The sequence below is a fragment of the Petaurus breviceps genome, unplaced genomic scaffold, assembly GCF_028583685.1.
Source record: "Petaurus breviceps papuanus isolate PSGF00001 unplaced genomic scaffold, PetGlider_PUasm1.0 129, whole genome shotgun sequence".
NCBI lineage: Eukaryota > Metazoa > Chordata > Mammalia > Diprotodontia > Petauridae > Petaurus > Petaurus breviceps.
Genome location: NW_027185665.1, coordinates 11,760,553 through 11,776,053, shown reverse-complemented (window position 1 = coordinate 11,776,053; position 15,501 = coordinate 11,760,553). Strand labels below are relative to the sequence as shown.

General features: G+C 37.9%; 1 protein-coding gene across 1 annotated transcript in view; it reads left to right on the top strand.

The window, feature by feature from the left end:
- Nucleotides 1-15,501, top strand: part of LOC138173606 (netrin receptor DCC) — a 1,060,615-nt gene that overhangs the window by 857,020 nt on the left and 188,094 nt on the right. The gene's annotated exons all lie outside the window — the stretch shown is intronic.

The window sequence follows — 15,501 nt, the reverse complement described above, 5'->3', positions numbered from 1 at the left end:
CTCACATAAAATGAATCCAGTCCTCAGGGAACCTAAATTTCCCCCCACAAAAATGAACTCATGCTTTTTCTATATGCTCAGTATCTACCCTGGAATTTGGGGGGAAATCTCTAAAATAAGTCTTGGGTATGGCTCACGTCTAGGAACTCTCCAGAAAAATCACTTGTAGAAAAGGTACTTGGATGAGGATGGCTAGGTGGCTCAGTGAATAGAGCACCAGCCCTGGAGTCAGGAGGACCTATGTTTAAATCTGGCCTCAGAAACTTAACACTAGCCATGTGACCTTAGGCAAGTCACTTAACCCCATTTACCCTACCTTCCCCCCTCCAAAAAGCAAAAAATAAAACATAATTTTTTTTAAAAAAGGCACTTGGTGTGCAAAGTAAAAATTGGATATGGGACAGTTATTTATTACTCTACTGTAAAAAGAATGCTTAAAGTTCAAAAGACTCAAATTTGTTGTAATAAATGCATAAAATATTTTTTAAAAATTCAAAATATACAAGGACAGCTCATCATATCTATTATATTCTCCTGGGTGGTGAGGGAAAGATAAAGATAATGTAGGACCTCTGACCAAATACTTCACAAATTTACTTCAGGTAGGTTCTATCTGAGCAAATCAACAAGTACAGTTCTCTTGAAAAGCCAGGAATGATTCTGTAGGCCTTTGATATTCAGGATGATCCTTTTTATAATTATATTCTCAGCATGTTTCACTATAGTCTTGAATTGAATTTTTCAACGTGAAGTATTCATCCTGAGTTAGCAGACTAAAGAAAATCAATTAAGTTCAACATAATTCTTATTCCAGAAGTGCCTGGAACACAGTAGGCACTTAGTAAATCCTAGCTGACTATTACAACTTTACCTTTGTGCTCAGAATTTTGGTAGATACTGTAGCTACAAAGATGAAAACAGCCAGATTCTGACCTAAAACAGTACCTTATCTAATATCACTAACAAAAACAAATAACCTACAAACATAGTTATGTCTCCCCCATCATTGGAGACAAACAAAACAAAATTTAAAAAACTTCATGTCCTAGAAAAGGTCATTTACAATAGGTGGCTCTACTTTGCTCTTATTCTCTTCTTAATCCCTTACAGTCTGACTTCTGACTTTGTCATTCCACTAAAACTGCTCTCTCCAAGGTGACTAATGATCTCTTAATTGCCAAATCCAAAGGCCTTTTCTCAATTCCCCTTCTCTTTGACCTCTATGTAGCCTTTGACACTTTTGATCACTCTGTTCTCCTTGACCGTTTTTTGGGTTTTGGGGACACCACTCTTGGTTTTCATCCTGCCTATCTAAACCTGGATTCTCCTCCAGATCACACCCTTTAAGCATAAACGCCCCTTGGTGTTCTGTCCTAGGCTCTCTTCTCTTCTCCCTCTATACTGCTTCACATGGTAATCTTATCAGCTCCCATGGATTTAATTACCATCTCAATGCTAATGATACATAGATCTACCTATCCTGCCCTAGCCTCTCCAATGACTTCCAATCTTAAACCTCCAGCAGCCTTTCAGACATCTCAAACTGGATGTCCAGTAGGCATCTTAAACTCCATATGCCCCCAAACAGGATTCATCTTTCCCTAACCCTTTTCCCTACCTTCCCCTATTATTGTACAGGGCAACACCATCCTCGCAGGTCCTCAGGCTCACAGCCTAGGAATCATCCTTGACTCCTCACTATCTCTTACACCTCACCCCCAGATCTGATCTGTCACCATGGTCTGTTGATTTCATCTTTAAAACCTTTCATAAGCTACTCCAGACTATTTTCCAGATAACTGATTTTCAATATTATTCTTCTTAGGTTACATTTCAGTCAAAACTGAAAGGCTAGGAGCGGCCAGGTGGCTCAGCAAGTAAAAGCACCGCTCCAATGTCGGGATGACCTGGGGATCAAATCCAGGCTCGGATACTTAGCACCACACCCAGAAATAACTGGCCATATAACCTTGAGCAAGTTACTTAACCCTGATTGCTTAAAAAAAAAAAAAACTGAAAGGCTATTCTGTGGAAAAGACCTGAGGAGGCCTCTTCCCATGATTATTACTAATCCCAGTAGTTTAAAATGATGTTCCTATTCATGGTATTCTGATACCTGTAGAATCTCTCTGACTCCAAAGACTTATGGGAAGGATCATGGAAGAACAGAGAAACTGCTTCTGGAATTATACTCCCCCTTAGTTTAATATGAGGAGAAAGAGCACTGACTCTGAAGTCAGAGATCAGGGTTTCAGATCCTACCTTGGACACTTTGTACCTGTGCTCTAGGGCAATTCATTTGACTGCACTGGGCCTTAGTTTTCTTATATGTAAAATCAAAAGGTTTGGCTAGATGTCCTCTGGGGATTCTATCAAGTATAAATCAATAATCCTGCAATCCCCCTCTTAGAATTAACTTCCTTCAAGGCTTAGTCCAGGTATAACCTCCTATTGAATTATGTCTCCCCTAACTACCTGCTACTTGTTTTTCCCTTTCCAGATGACATTATATTTAATTAATTGTATGAGTATATGTCATCAGTAGAAAATCTTTGCGTTAATGTCTTAATTTTCTTGTATCCTCATGACCAAACTCAGTGTCTTATAGAAAATTATAAATACATTTTTGTCAAATTTGATTGGTTTTATTTTTTCATTTAACAAGAATTTATTTTCATGGGGGGGGGTGGATACACTTTTTAACAAATCTATATGGTTAAGTAAAATAAATTCCCACATAAGCCATGACCATAAGCCATTCTTTTTTTTTCTCAATTACATGTAAAGAAATTTACCATTCATTTTTTTTTTATTTTGAGTTCTAAATTCTTTTCCCACTTTCCCCTCCTTTTTCCTCCCCTCCTTCCTCCCTGATAAGGCAAGTAATTTCATATAGATTATACATGTGAAGTAATGTACAGTTCATTCTGTATTACCTCTCTATAACTTAACATTCTACTTAGGTGGTCCTCTGAAATCATGGTTACATATTACATTGGTCAAAATTCTTACCTCTTCCAGTTTTATTTAATTTACTGTATGCACTATAAGGAAGGTCTTGGATGAGGATTAGCAGAATCAGTTATACTGGGGGGAGGAGGGGAGTGGAGTCAAGATGGCAGAGTAGAAACATGACTTCAGCAGGGCTCCGGCTTCCACCTCATCCAATTCATGTAAAAGGTGACTCTCAAGAAATTTTGGAGCTACAGAACCCACAAAATGACACAGAGAAGCTAACCTCCTGCTAAGGACAGCCTGGAAGGAATCGTCCAGTGAAGCTCTCTGGGAGCTGACCCCAGCCCTGCCCAAGCCTGAGGTTTTAGCCTCAGGGCAGACCTGATCAGCTGCTGGCTGGAGGGACTTCAGATCTCCAGCAGCTGTGGCGGTTTCCAGAAGTATCAACACATAGATACTAAGACCAACGTGAGAGGTCAGTGCAATGTGGACTTTGGGATCCAGTAGTTCAGGAGTGTGGTTGGCTTTTGTCCCCGGGGCAAGAAGCGCCTGAGGTGCAGCAGCCCTAGAGCTGCAGCCACATGGCTACTTCAGTTCCTGTCCTACATATTGTAGGGGGACCAAGCAACCAGTCTAAGGGGTAATCACTCTTGCTTGGATCTGGATTGCAGTCTAGGGTGGAGGTCCTGGGGTGCATGACCAGATTGCCAGAGCATGTGGAGACTTTAGAGAGGGCACTCAACTAATACCTTCAGCAGCTGAGAAAACCCCAGCAATTGGTACAAATCTCCCCTGCCTGGTAGCAGAGTACTACTGTGACAAAAAGCCCCAAAGTCAAGTAATTGAGTGGCAACATAAGCAAGCAGAGAAACCCAACTTTACACTCCTATTTTGGGCACAAAAAAGATCAAAGCATGGAACAGGGGGAAGACAGCAAAGTCAGAACTCCTGTACCAAAAGATTCCAAGAAAAATATGTGCTGGTTACAAGCCATATAGGACCTCAAGAAGGATTTTGAAAACCAAATAAGAGAAGTGGAGGAAAAATTGGGAAGAGAAATGAGAATGATACAAGAAAATTATGAAATGAGAGCCAACAACCTGACTGAAGAAAATAATACCTTAAAAAATAGACTAACTCAAATGACAAAAGAGGCTCAAAAAAGCAATGAGGAGAAGAATGCCTTAAAAAGCTGAATTTGCCAGATGGAAAAAGAATCTCAAAAATTCACTGAAGAGAATAATTCCTTCAGAATTAGGTTGGAGCAAATGGAAGCTAGTGACTTTATTAGAAATCAAGATACTATTTTTTTTATTTTTTTAAGCAATTGGGGTTAAGTAACTTGCTCAAGGATACATGGCCAGTTATTTCTGGGTGTGGTGCTAAGTATCTGAGCCCGGATTTGATCCAGGTCATCCCGACACTGGAGTCGGTGCTCTTACTCGCTGAGACACCTGGCCGCCCCTAAGCAATTGGGGTTAAGTAACTTGCTCAAGGTTACGATGCCAGGTGTTTCTGGGTGGGTGTTAAGTGTCTGAGCCCGGATGCAATCCCCAGGTCATCCCGACTCTGGGGCCGGTGCTCTAAAATCAAGATACTATTAAGCATATCCAAACAAATAAAAAAAAAAGAAGGCAATGTGAAATATCTCATTGGGAAAACCACTGACATGGAAAAGAGATCTAGGAGAGATAATTTAAAAATTATTGAGCGACCTGAAAGCCATGATTAAAAAAAAGAACCTAGAAATCATCCTTCAAGAAATTTTCAAGGAAAATTGCCCTGATGTTTTAGAATCAGAGGGCAAAATAGAGGTTGAAAGAATTCACTACTCATCTCCTGAAAAATATCCCAAAAATAAAACTACTAGGAATATTATAGCCAGGTTCCAGAATTACCAAATCAAGGAGAAAATATTACAAGCAGGCAGGATGAAACAATTTGAATATTGTGGAAACAATCAGGATAACACAGTATTTGGCAGCTTCTACACTGAAGCATCGAATGGCTTGGAATTTAATATTCTGGAGGTGAAAGGAGGTGGGTGGGATTAAAACCAAGAGTCACCTACCCAGAAAAACTGAGTATCATGTTTCAAGGGAAAATATGGTCATTCAGTGGAATAGAGGACTTTCAAGCATTCTTGCTGAAAAAACCAGAGTTGAATAGAAAATTTGACATTCAGATACAAGAAGCAAGAGAAGCATGAGAAGGTAAACAGGGAAAAGAAATCATAAGGAACTTATCCAAGTTGAACTATTTACATTCCTACATGGAAAAATGATAATTGTAACTTATGAAACTTTTCTCAGTATGAGAATAATTGAAGGGAATAGATATGTGTGTGTGTATAAATGTATACATACACATATATATCTATAGGAGGTTATATGGGCATATGAATACATATGTGAGTGTGTGTATATATGTGTACAGGTATACATAGATAGAGGGAACAGGACCATTTGAATAGGAAGGGATGATACTTAAAAGGTGAAATTAAGAGGTGAAAGAAGAATATGATGAGAGGAGATGGGGAGAGACAGAATGGGGTAAATTATCTCATATGGAAGAGGCAAGGGAAAGCTTTTACAATGGAGGGGAAGAACAGGAAGGCAAAAGGGAATGAGTCAACTTTACTCTCACTGAATTTGGCTTAGGGAGGGAATGACATACACACTAAATAGGGTATCTCACCCCACAGGAGAATAGGGGGGAAGGGGATGAGAGGGGTGATGATGGAAGGGAGGGCAGGCTGGGGGGCAGGGAAGTTGGAAGCACCCACTTTTGAAAAGGGACAGGATCAAAGTAGAGAATAGAACAAGTGGGAGGTGGGTTAGGAGGGAAGGAGATATAGTCAGTCTTTCACAATATATCCACTGTGGAAATGTTTTGCATAGCTATGCATGTACAACCTATACTGAATTGCTTATCTTCCCAGTAAGGGCGGGTGACAAGGGAGGTAAGGAAAGAATCTGGAATTTAAAGTTTTAAAATCAAATGTGTAAATATGTCTATATCTTTATAATCATTATTATTATTAATATTATTTTACTTGCAACTGGAAAATAAGATATACAGGCACTGGAGCATAGAGAACCATGCCCTCCTGGAAAGTTGGAGGGTGTATGGGAGAAGATATGGGAGAGAGCAGATTGGAGGAGGGGATATCTAATGGGATCACTATTTTGGGGTGGCAGGTAGAGGAAAACTGGGAGAAAATTTGTAACTCAAAATCTTTCAGAAATAAATGATGTAAACTAGAAGTTAATAAAGCATTTGATTAAAAAAAAGAATCAGTTATACTTAATAACAACACATTAGACTGCATTTTAAATGTTCAGTACATTTGAGGCCAGGCATAACCAGTAGAATACAGCACTTGATTGCATAAAGAGTGCCCTACAGTTGGTATTCAGAGTCACCTTGGTTTGCTGAGATGGGCAGATATCCATCTCATTTTATTTTTCTCTAATTGACTTCTTGGCAGTGTTCATAGAGAGGACAAAAGCAACATAAGCATGGAAAGTGGACCCTGACAAGAGCTTGGCATGGAAGATCACTGTCTTTTCATGAAGTATATAATCTATAATGAAGAAATGAGTATCCACTGCGTCAATCTGGTGTCTGTCATTGGTACTTAATTCACCATTAATTTAAATAACCATGTTCTTCCAAATACATTCTCTCATGAAGTGAGGATTCTTGGTGAGGAATAAACATTGGAAGAGGTCCCCACAGACTTCTTCTTTCATTCCCAAGACTAAATTAATTCATCATTTACAGCAAGCCTGTACAAAAACCTTCTGGAGTAATAGGTGCTTGACCTGTAATATCTGCAGTGAGGTAGTTCCCTTAGCTTCTATTGTTAGTCTATCCCAATTTCCTATAGCTTCAGAAATTAAAAAAAAAAGTTTACATTGGTTTTGATTTGTTTTGTCCTGGCAACAGGAGATGGAGAATAGCTGACAGGCATCTTTATGTGCCAACTGCCAGTCTTCTGTATTCCAAGCCAAATTGAGCAGTCACGAGATTATAATAACATTTCCACTTAGGGTTTACAAAGTACTGTTCTCACACCCACTATATTGAATAAGTGGAACAATCATCATTACAGCCATTTTGCAGATGAGAAAATTGAGGTTCATAGAAGTTACACAATTAGTAAGTGGTGAAGCTGGGATTCAAATGCATATCTTCTCACTCTTAAGACCAGTGTTCATTCTTCTCTATCACACTGCCTACTGCATCAAAAGATCCAGATATATCAAACAATTTGAAATGTGACAACATTCTAAGTTTCTTTAATTGTTTCAATTCCTCTAAAAACATTTATGAACTCCAAATATCTTCAATTTGATACAATTAGAGGAAAGTAAATTAATATTGCTACAATTTCTTTTTTAGAGGCAATGGGTTGTTTTTATTTTTTATATCCCCCCCCCCCAAAAAAAAAAGATCATTTGTGAAGGAGGGAGCTATAATTGATTTTAAATGCATTCAGAAGTACTAGGTCTGACCACAGTTGATGATTAATTCATTTTTTGGCATCCATTTGTGATAATACTAAAGGTGCTTAACTCAATTGATGCTTCCTTAGAGGGAGCGATTCTATGACAAGTCCTTAGTGGATTAGTGATCTGTAAAGTTTAAGGGGTCTGAGCATGTGCAAGGAAATGGGGCCATATTGCCCTCTTGTGTTGTTCTCCTGAATTACAGTCTCCTATTGAATAGTGGAAAACTAGAATTCCATAAGCATTTACTAAGCTTTAATTGTGGACTGAGCGCTGTACTAGATGCTTGAGGAGATACAAAGTTCAGATAAAACTTCTCCTCTGCCCCCAAAGAGCATATAATCAAGTATGGGGAACCAACCTATATAGAGATAACTTGAATACAAAATAATATATGACCTGTGCTAAAGAGATACTTAGAAAGCACTATGTGAGTTTCAAACTATAAATAGTAATTATTGACTGTGGGATGGGGGCATTAGAATAGGCCTTCTGGAGAAATATTTTTCTCCTTTGGTTTAAAAAAATTAATAATGCCACAGTAGGAGAAAGAGGCAGAGCTTTCCAAGAATAGAGAGCAGTGTGAGTGAGTATGTCAATAGGAAAATTGCAAGCAGTATATAAGGATTAACAAGGAATCTGATCTGTGGTATAGTGCACAAGTTTTGCAGTATGAAATTAAATTGGAAGGTTTTGTGCCTTAATGTTCTGAACAGCCTTGAATACAAGAGTAAATAATATAGGCTTTTTTGGTAGGTAATAGAGAAGAATCACTGAACAGTTTTAGAATGATAAGGATGAATCATTGATTTGCCCCCATTCCCCCAACTCTATTAAACAAATCAACCCTTATTAGTCTTTGGGTGTCCTAATCTCATTTCTGAAGGTATGAAACTACTGTAGCCTCCTGCCAAGCACATGTATTTATAGTCAAGCTATTTTAATTCAGAAAGATCAGTCTTCCTGACTCTAAGCCTGGAATTCTATCTACTATGCCACCTAGATGCTTTTTGTATGATCAAGAAATAGATGTAAATAATAAATCTACATGTGGGTTAAGAGAGGCGAGAGGGATTATGTGGCTTGGGCCTATACTTCTAATGTACCTCTGTCATAGACTTTTTACTTTCTACAGTATTGAAATAGAGCCTTTTCCTAGCTTAGTGTTTACTACCAGTCTCACCTTTCCAACATAACCACAATAGGCCAATGGTACTTGATTTGTAGTTCTTGATGATTAGTGTAATTCATTAGATAAGCAGTAAATTACAAATCGTCTGACTCTGTGATAGGGTAATTTACACCAGGACCAAGCTTGAAGTTAAAGAAATCAGCATTAGTTAGATAATTCAGGATTTGATAGGTGTTCAATATTAGCAAGATTCAAAGGGTTGAAATGACAATTACCTGTATATAGGCTGTCTGGGGAGATTAGGAAAATGATCTATGTTCCTTGGAGCTACATAACAGCTAAGAAGGAGTTGCATAACTTGTGTTAATTTGGCCTGAGACAGAAACTCAAACACTGTGAAATAAGAATGAACCAGTTAAGGCTTTTAAAAACAAGTAAATAACACTGACTCTACAAGCCTGAAAAGCCAATAATGCATGCTTAGAGAGCTGTTTCAGTAATGTTTTTCCCTGGATGATGTAAATTGAGGAGTTGGTCATAGCATTGACCCACTTGACAGACTAAAGAACATCACCTGTTAGCATTCAGGTTCCACTGGTGCCTTCAAGTCAGAAAGAAAAGAGGCTAAATATATGGATCCAAAAACCTAACAGTCTGGGTCATGGAAGGAAACTAGGATTTGGAACCAATCCTAAATGTGCTTCATAGTCTTCTTGTGGCCTTTTATAAGACAAACTTAGAATCTTTTAACCTCTGCCTCCCCATTTGTAAGTTGATGGACTTGGGCTAAGTAATTACGAAAATCCCTTTCAGCTCCAAATCTCTGATACTATGAACATTTTGGAGTGCATTAAGAGCAAATCACTTCATCTCAGTTACCTTGTGTCTATATAATAGCTGATAATAGTACTTCACAGGCTTAATGTAAGGAAAGCATATAGAAGACTAGATGATTACGGAAAACCAGAAGGTTAATCACTAAAGGCAATGGAGTGGTATAGAAGATGAAACCCTGGACCAAGAGTCAGGAAGACCTGAGTTCAAATCCTGCCTCAGATACTAGTTTTATAAACCTAGACAATTCATTTTTCCTCTCCTAGCCTCAGTCTTTTTATCTGTAAAGTGGGATAATAGTAGCATCTTTCTGCCAGGATTATCATGAGGATAAAATGGGATATTTGTAAATCAGTCCCTTTGCAAGGCTTAAAGTACTACATAAACACTGTCTTTTGTTGGTAGAAAAAGGATAATGAATTGTGATAGTGGCAAAATGCCACAAAAGGGGGAAAGAAGTTTTTGAGACACACATAGTTTTCAGATCATCTAAAACATCAGTTAATGATAATACTTGAAATGTAAAACATTTGTCCAATGAACAACGAGGTGAGCTAAACCAGTGAAAAACTGAATCTTACCTATGATGGTTGCCATAAATGAAGCCACAAATCATATAAAGTTGCAGCTAAATGAAAAGAAGGTCACAAATTCTTGAAGAGGCAAATAAAGAAGCTGGCTGAGTTGGGTTCATCATGAACCCAAAGGCAAAGAAACATCTTTCATGGAACATTTTGTCATCTTACCTTGGAGTGCTCATGAGGAACATCAGTAAAAGGGCTGCTAGGATGATTTTATAGTTTACATGTAAGTTTCTGTTTCAGGAGATTAAAAAGTTAAGAAATTCAATGAAGAACCTAAGAAGATAATTCAACACAAGGTAACGTATACCCTGATACGCTGCAACTTTAACAAAAAAGTGGACACCAGGTTGAGCAGGGTGAAAATCATTGAAATATATATGTCAAAATATTATTTTTTAAAAGTCCAGGGGTGGAGCCAAGATGGAGAAGGAAGGGCAGGAATTTGGCATGAGCTCCCACTCCAACCACCTCTAATACCTGTAAATATGACTCTAAACAAATTTTAGAGCTACAAAACCCACAGAATGACAGAGAGAAACAAATCTCCCACTGAAGGCAGCCTGGCAGGTCAACAGGAAGGATCTATTGCACCCAGCTGGGAGCCAAGCACAGTCACACACGAGCCTCACAGTTCCAGACCCAGGGCTTCCCGACCAGTGGCACCACCTGGCCAGAGAAGACTTCAGGAGAGTTAATCACCAGCATCTGTGGCAGTTTCCAGACTTCTCAACCCATAAATGCCAAAGAGAAAGTAAAAGGTCAGTGGGGAACTTTGTTGGAACTGGGTTCCAGAAGAGCACAGTCCGGCCCCTGCTCTCAGGGTGAGAGGTGGTGGAGGCGTAGCAGCTGCAGCTGCTGCCACATGACTGCCTCCAAAGCTCCTGACCTGCAGATTGTAGGGGGACCAAGTAACCAAAGGGTAATTGCTCTTGCTTTGACCTGCTTGGGTCTGAATCATAGCCTCAGGTGGTGGTCCTGGCATGTGTGGCCAGTGTGCCAGAGCTTGGGTTGCCTGTAGAAAAGGTGCCCTCCTCATAGCTCTGACATTTGTGAAAACCCCAGAGATTTGGGATAGAGCTCTTTCCACTCTGGAAACAGAGTTGTACCATGGCAAAGAGTCCTGTAATTGTCTGGCAAGATGAGCAAGCAGATGAAATACAATCAGACCATAGAATACTTTATGGGGGATAAAAAGGATCAAAACATGGAACCCAAAGAAGACAACAAAGTCAAAACTCTGCATCAAAACCAGTCAAGAAAAATATGAATTGACTACATGCCATGGAGGAGCTCAAGAAGGATTTTGAAAACCAAGTAAGAGAAGTGGAGGAAAAATTGTGAAGAGAAATGAGAATGATGCAAGAAAATCATGAAAAGCAAGTTGACATCATGCTAAAGGAGACCGCAAAAATGCTAAAGAAAATAACACCTTAAAAAATAGACAATTCAAATGGCAAAAGTGGCCCAAAAAGCCAATGAGCAGAAGAATGCCTTGAAGAGCTGAATTGACCAGATGGAAAAGGAATTTCAAAAACTCACCAAAGAGAATAATTCCTTCAAAGTTAGATTGGAGAAAATAGAAGTTAATGACTTTATGAAAAATCAAGATACTATTAAACAGATAAAAAAATGAAAAAAAATAGAAGGCAATATGAAATATCTCATTGGAAAAACCACTGACCTAGAAAATAGATGCAGGAGAGGTAATTTAAAATTATTGGACTACCTGAAAGTAGTGATCAAAAAAAGAGGCTAGAAATCATCCTTCAAGAAATTCTCAAGGAAAATTTCCCTGATATTCTAGAACCAGAGGGCAAAATAGAAATTGAAAGAATTCACTGATTGCCTCTTGAAAAAGATCCCAGAAAGAAAACTCCTAGGAACATCAGAAACAAATTTCAGAGATCCCAAGTCTAGGAGAAAATATTACAATCTGTCAGGAAGAAACAATCTGAGTATTGTGTAAACACTATCAGGATAACAAAAGATCTAGCAGCTTCTACACTAAGGAAATGAAGGGATTGGAATATGATATTCCAGAGGTCAAAAGATCTAGGATTAAAACCAAGAATCACCTACCCAGCAAAACTGAGTATAACGCTTCAGGGGAAAATATGGTCATTCAATGAAATAGAGGACTTTCAAGTATTCTTTTTTTTCTTTTTTTTTTAAAGCAATCGGGGTTAAGTAACTTGCTCAAGGTTACACGGCCAGTTATTTCTGGGTGTGGTGCTGAGTACCTGAGCCCGGATTTGATCCAGGTCATCCCGACACTGGAGCCGGTGCTCTTACTCGCTGAGCCACCTGGCCGCCCCACTTTCAAGTATTCTTAATAAAAGAACCAGAATTAAATAGAAAATTTGACTTTCAAATACAAGAAGCAAGAGAAGCATGAGAAGGTAAATAGTAAAAAGAAATCATAAGGAACTTATTAAAGTTGAACTATTTATATTACTACATGGAAAAACAATAATTGTAACTCATGAGACTTTTCTCAGTATGAAGATAGTTGAAGGGAATATATATACACATATATGCATATATGTATACATATATATGCATATATGTATACATATATATGCATATATGTATACATATATATGCATATATGTATAGGAGAGTGCATGTATGTATAAATACATATGTGAGTGTATACATGTGTGTACATGTGTGCATAGACAGAGGGCACAGGATCAGTTGAATAGGAAGGGATGATATCTAAAAAATAAAATTAAGAGGTGAGAGGGGAATATAATGAGAGGAGAAAGGGAGAGATAGAATACAATAAATTATGTTACATAAAGGAGGCAAGAGAAAACTGTTACAATGGAGGGAAAGAGCAGGAAGGTGAAAGGGAATGGGTCAACCTTACTCTCATTGAATTTGGCTTAAGAAGGGAATAGCATACACATTCCTTTGGGTATCCTACCCTACAGGAAAGTAGGGGGGAAAGGGATAAGGGGGATTATAGAAGGGAGAGGGTCATTTGAATCATACACTTTTGAAAAAGGGAAGGGATGGGGCGGCTAGGTAGCACAGTGAATAGAGCACCAGCCCTGGAGTCAGGAGGACCTGAGTTCAAATCCGGCTTCAGACACTTCATACTTATTAGCCGTGTGACCTTGGGTAAGTCACTTAACCCCAATTGCCTAGCCTCCCCCCCTCCAAAAAGGAAAAAAGAAAATAAAAAGGACAGGGTTAAAGTAGAAAATAGAGTAAGTAGGGGGAGGGATAGGTTGGAGGGAAATATAGCTAGTCTTTCACAATATAAATACTATGGAAATGTTTTATGTAACTACACATATACAACCTATATTGAATTGCTTTTCTTCCCAGTGAGGGTGGATGAGGAGGGAAGAAGAGGAAGAATCTGGAAATCAAAGTTTAAAAAACAAATATTAAAAAATTTGTTTTGGGGGGTAGCTAGGTGACACAGTGAATAGAGCACTGGCCCCAGAGTCAGGAGGACCTGAGTTTGGTTCCAGCCTCAGACACTTGACACTCACACACAAAAAAAAACTAGCAGTGTAACCTTGGGCAAGTTACTTAACCCCAATTGCCCTCCAAAAGGCAAAAAAAAATTTTTTTTTTAATGTTTTTTACATGCAACTGGGAAACAATATATACAGGCACTGGGTTATAGAAATTCACCTTGCCCTACTAGAAAGTTGGGGGGGGGGATGAGGAAGGATATAAGAGAAAGCAGATTGGTGTAAGGGTATTCAGCATGCTTTCTATCTTGGGGTGGGGGTAGGGAAAGACAAGAACAGTTGTAACTCAAAATCTTGTGGAAATGAATGTTGAAAACTAAAAATAATTTTTGAAAGTCCATTGAAATGTGGAATACTCATAAGTCTCACATATTTAATCAAGAATACTGTCTTAAAACATGGTGAACACCAGTCATAATGAAATTTGCTTCCACTTAATAGAGAGAAAATTATAATCCATATGGCAGTCATATCAGAACTACTTGTTAACTAGAAAGAGCAAAAGTCAAAATTAACACAAGACTATAAATGAGAAAAGATGAGAAGAAAACTGCATGAAATGACAAAGCTCCAACATGACCTATTCAACCAAGCTATTGTTATTGAAAAATGGGAAAAGGATGAAGGAAACGATACCAGACACTGTCACTAATTCCTGTAGCATTTTAACCAATGCAAAGTGGTTTCCATGATGAAGCAAATGAAAGAGTCCAGAAATCATCCTAGAGAACAATGTTTTGATCTCTTTTCCAAGGGAAACACCTGAGACACAAATCTATTTGTAAAAAGTTAAGACATTAGATGATAAAAGGTTTCAATAGAAGAAAGGACAATGCATCTACAGAAAATTTGGCATGAAAGTCTACCGAGCCAGATTAATCCAAGAATATTCTTAGGTGAAAATAGGACAACAGTTGAAAAATGAAACAGATGGGGCATTTCTATAGCAAAGTGTTTATAATACAGAAACATTATATTTGGATACTACCAGAAATAGAAATTTTATTAATTAAAAAACAGACATGAAAAACAGTTGTAGCTTATTAGACACACACAAAATAAAGCAATGCCAACCAAGATGGAATTAGTTGTCAAGATATTTGAAACAGATCAGGACACTGTATAATTGGAAAACATTTTGGACCTTTATTACTATGAAAATAAGGTGATCCTGATGTTTGAAAAGGAATCACTAATTATCAGCCGATAAACCTATTTTTAACATACATAAACTTTGTTTTAGTGTACTTCTTATGTCTCTGTGATGTGCTTGGTTACATATGAAATATATTTTGAGAAATAAAAAGATTTTCACAAATGATCTTCAGTAAGAGACCAAATAATCATAGTTATTCTATTGACAAAAAAATGAAGAGAATATAAGATCTTGTGGTATTTATCATTTGCTGGTTATTTTTTTAAACCACATTTGACTTAGTAATACAAAATGACACCTTGAAGTTTATTCACCAGTAAGGTATCTCACATGTGTTTTGATAATATAATAATCCTTTTTCATATAATCACAGAGGTAACTTGAAATGATCTCTTGGTAAAAAAAAAATATCCCGTTGGGCATAAAATAGATGGATGCTTATGAAAATTACCGACCACTCTTCTAGAGGTTGTGATATCTGAGTCCAAATAGAAGAAGGATTCTCAATAGATGGCAAAATCTTCCAGATGTTCCTCTGGAGGATGACATTGTGCTATTGCAACAAGCCTACAATCTCATCAATGAGGTCAATAACTATTCAAGAGATCAGCTAAACAATTCATATAGGGAAACAAAGCAGAAAATGTCTATTATCCTGATTATGGCCCATTGGGTTCATCTATATAAGTCCATCCATTTTGGGTAGCATTGATAAAGGTTCAATGAGAAAAAAACAGAAATCTGCATGAATAGAGAGAGAGAGACTGGACTGAATTTAGAAAACTGCAGTCATAACAAGTTATTCCCTGACCTAACTACACACAAACTCTCTCTC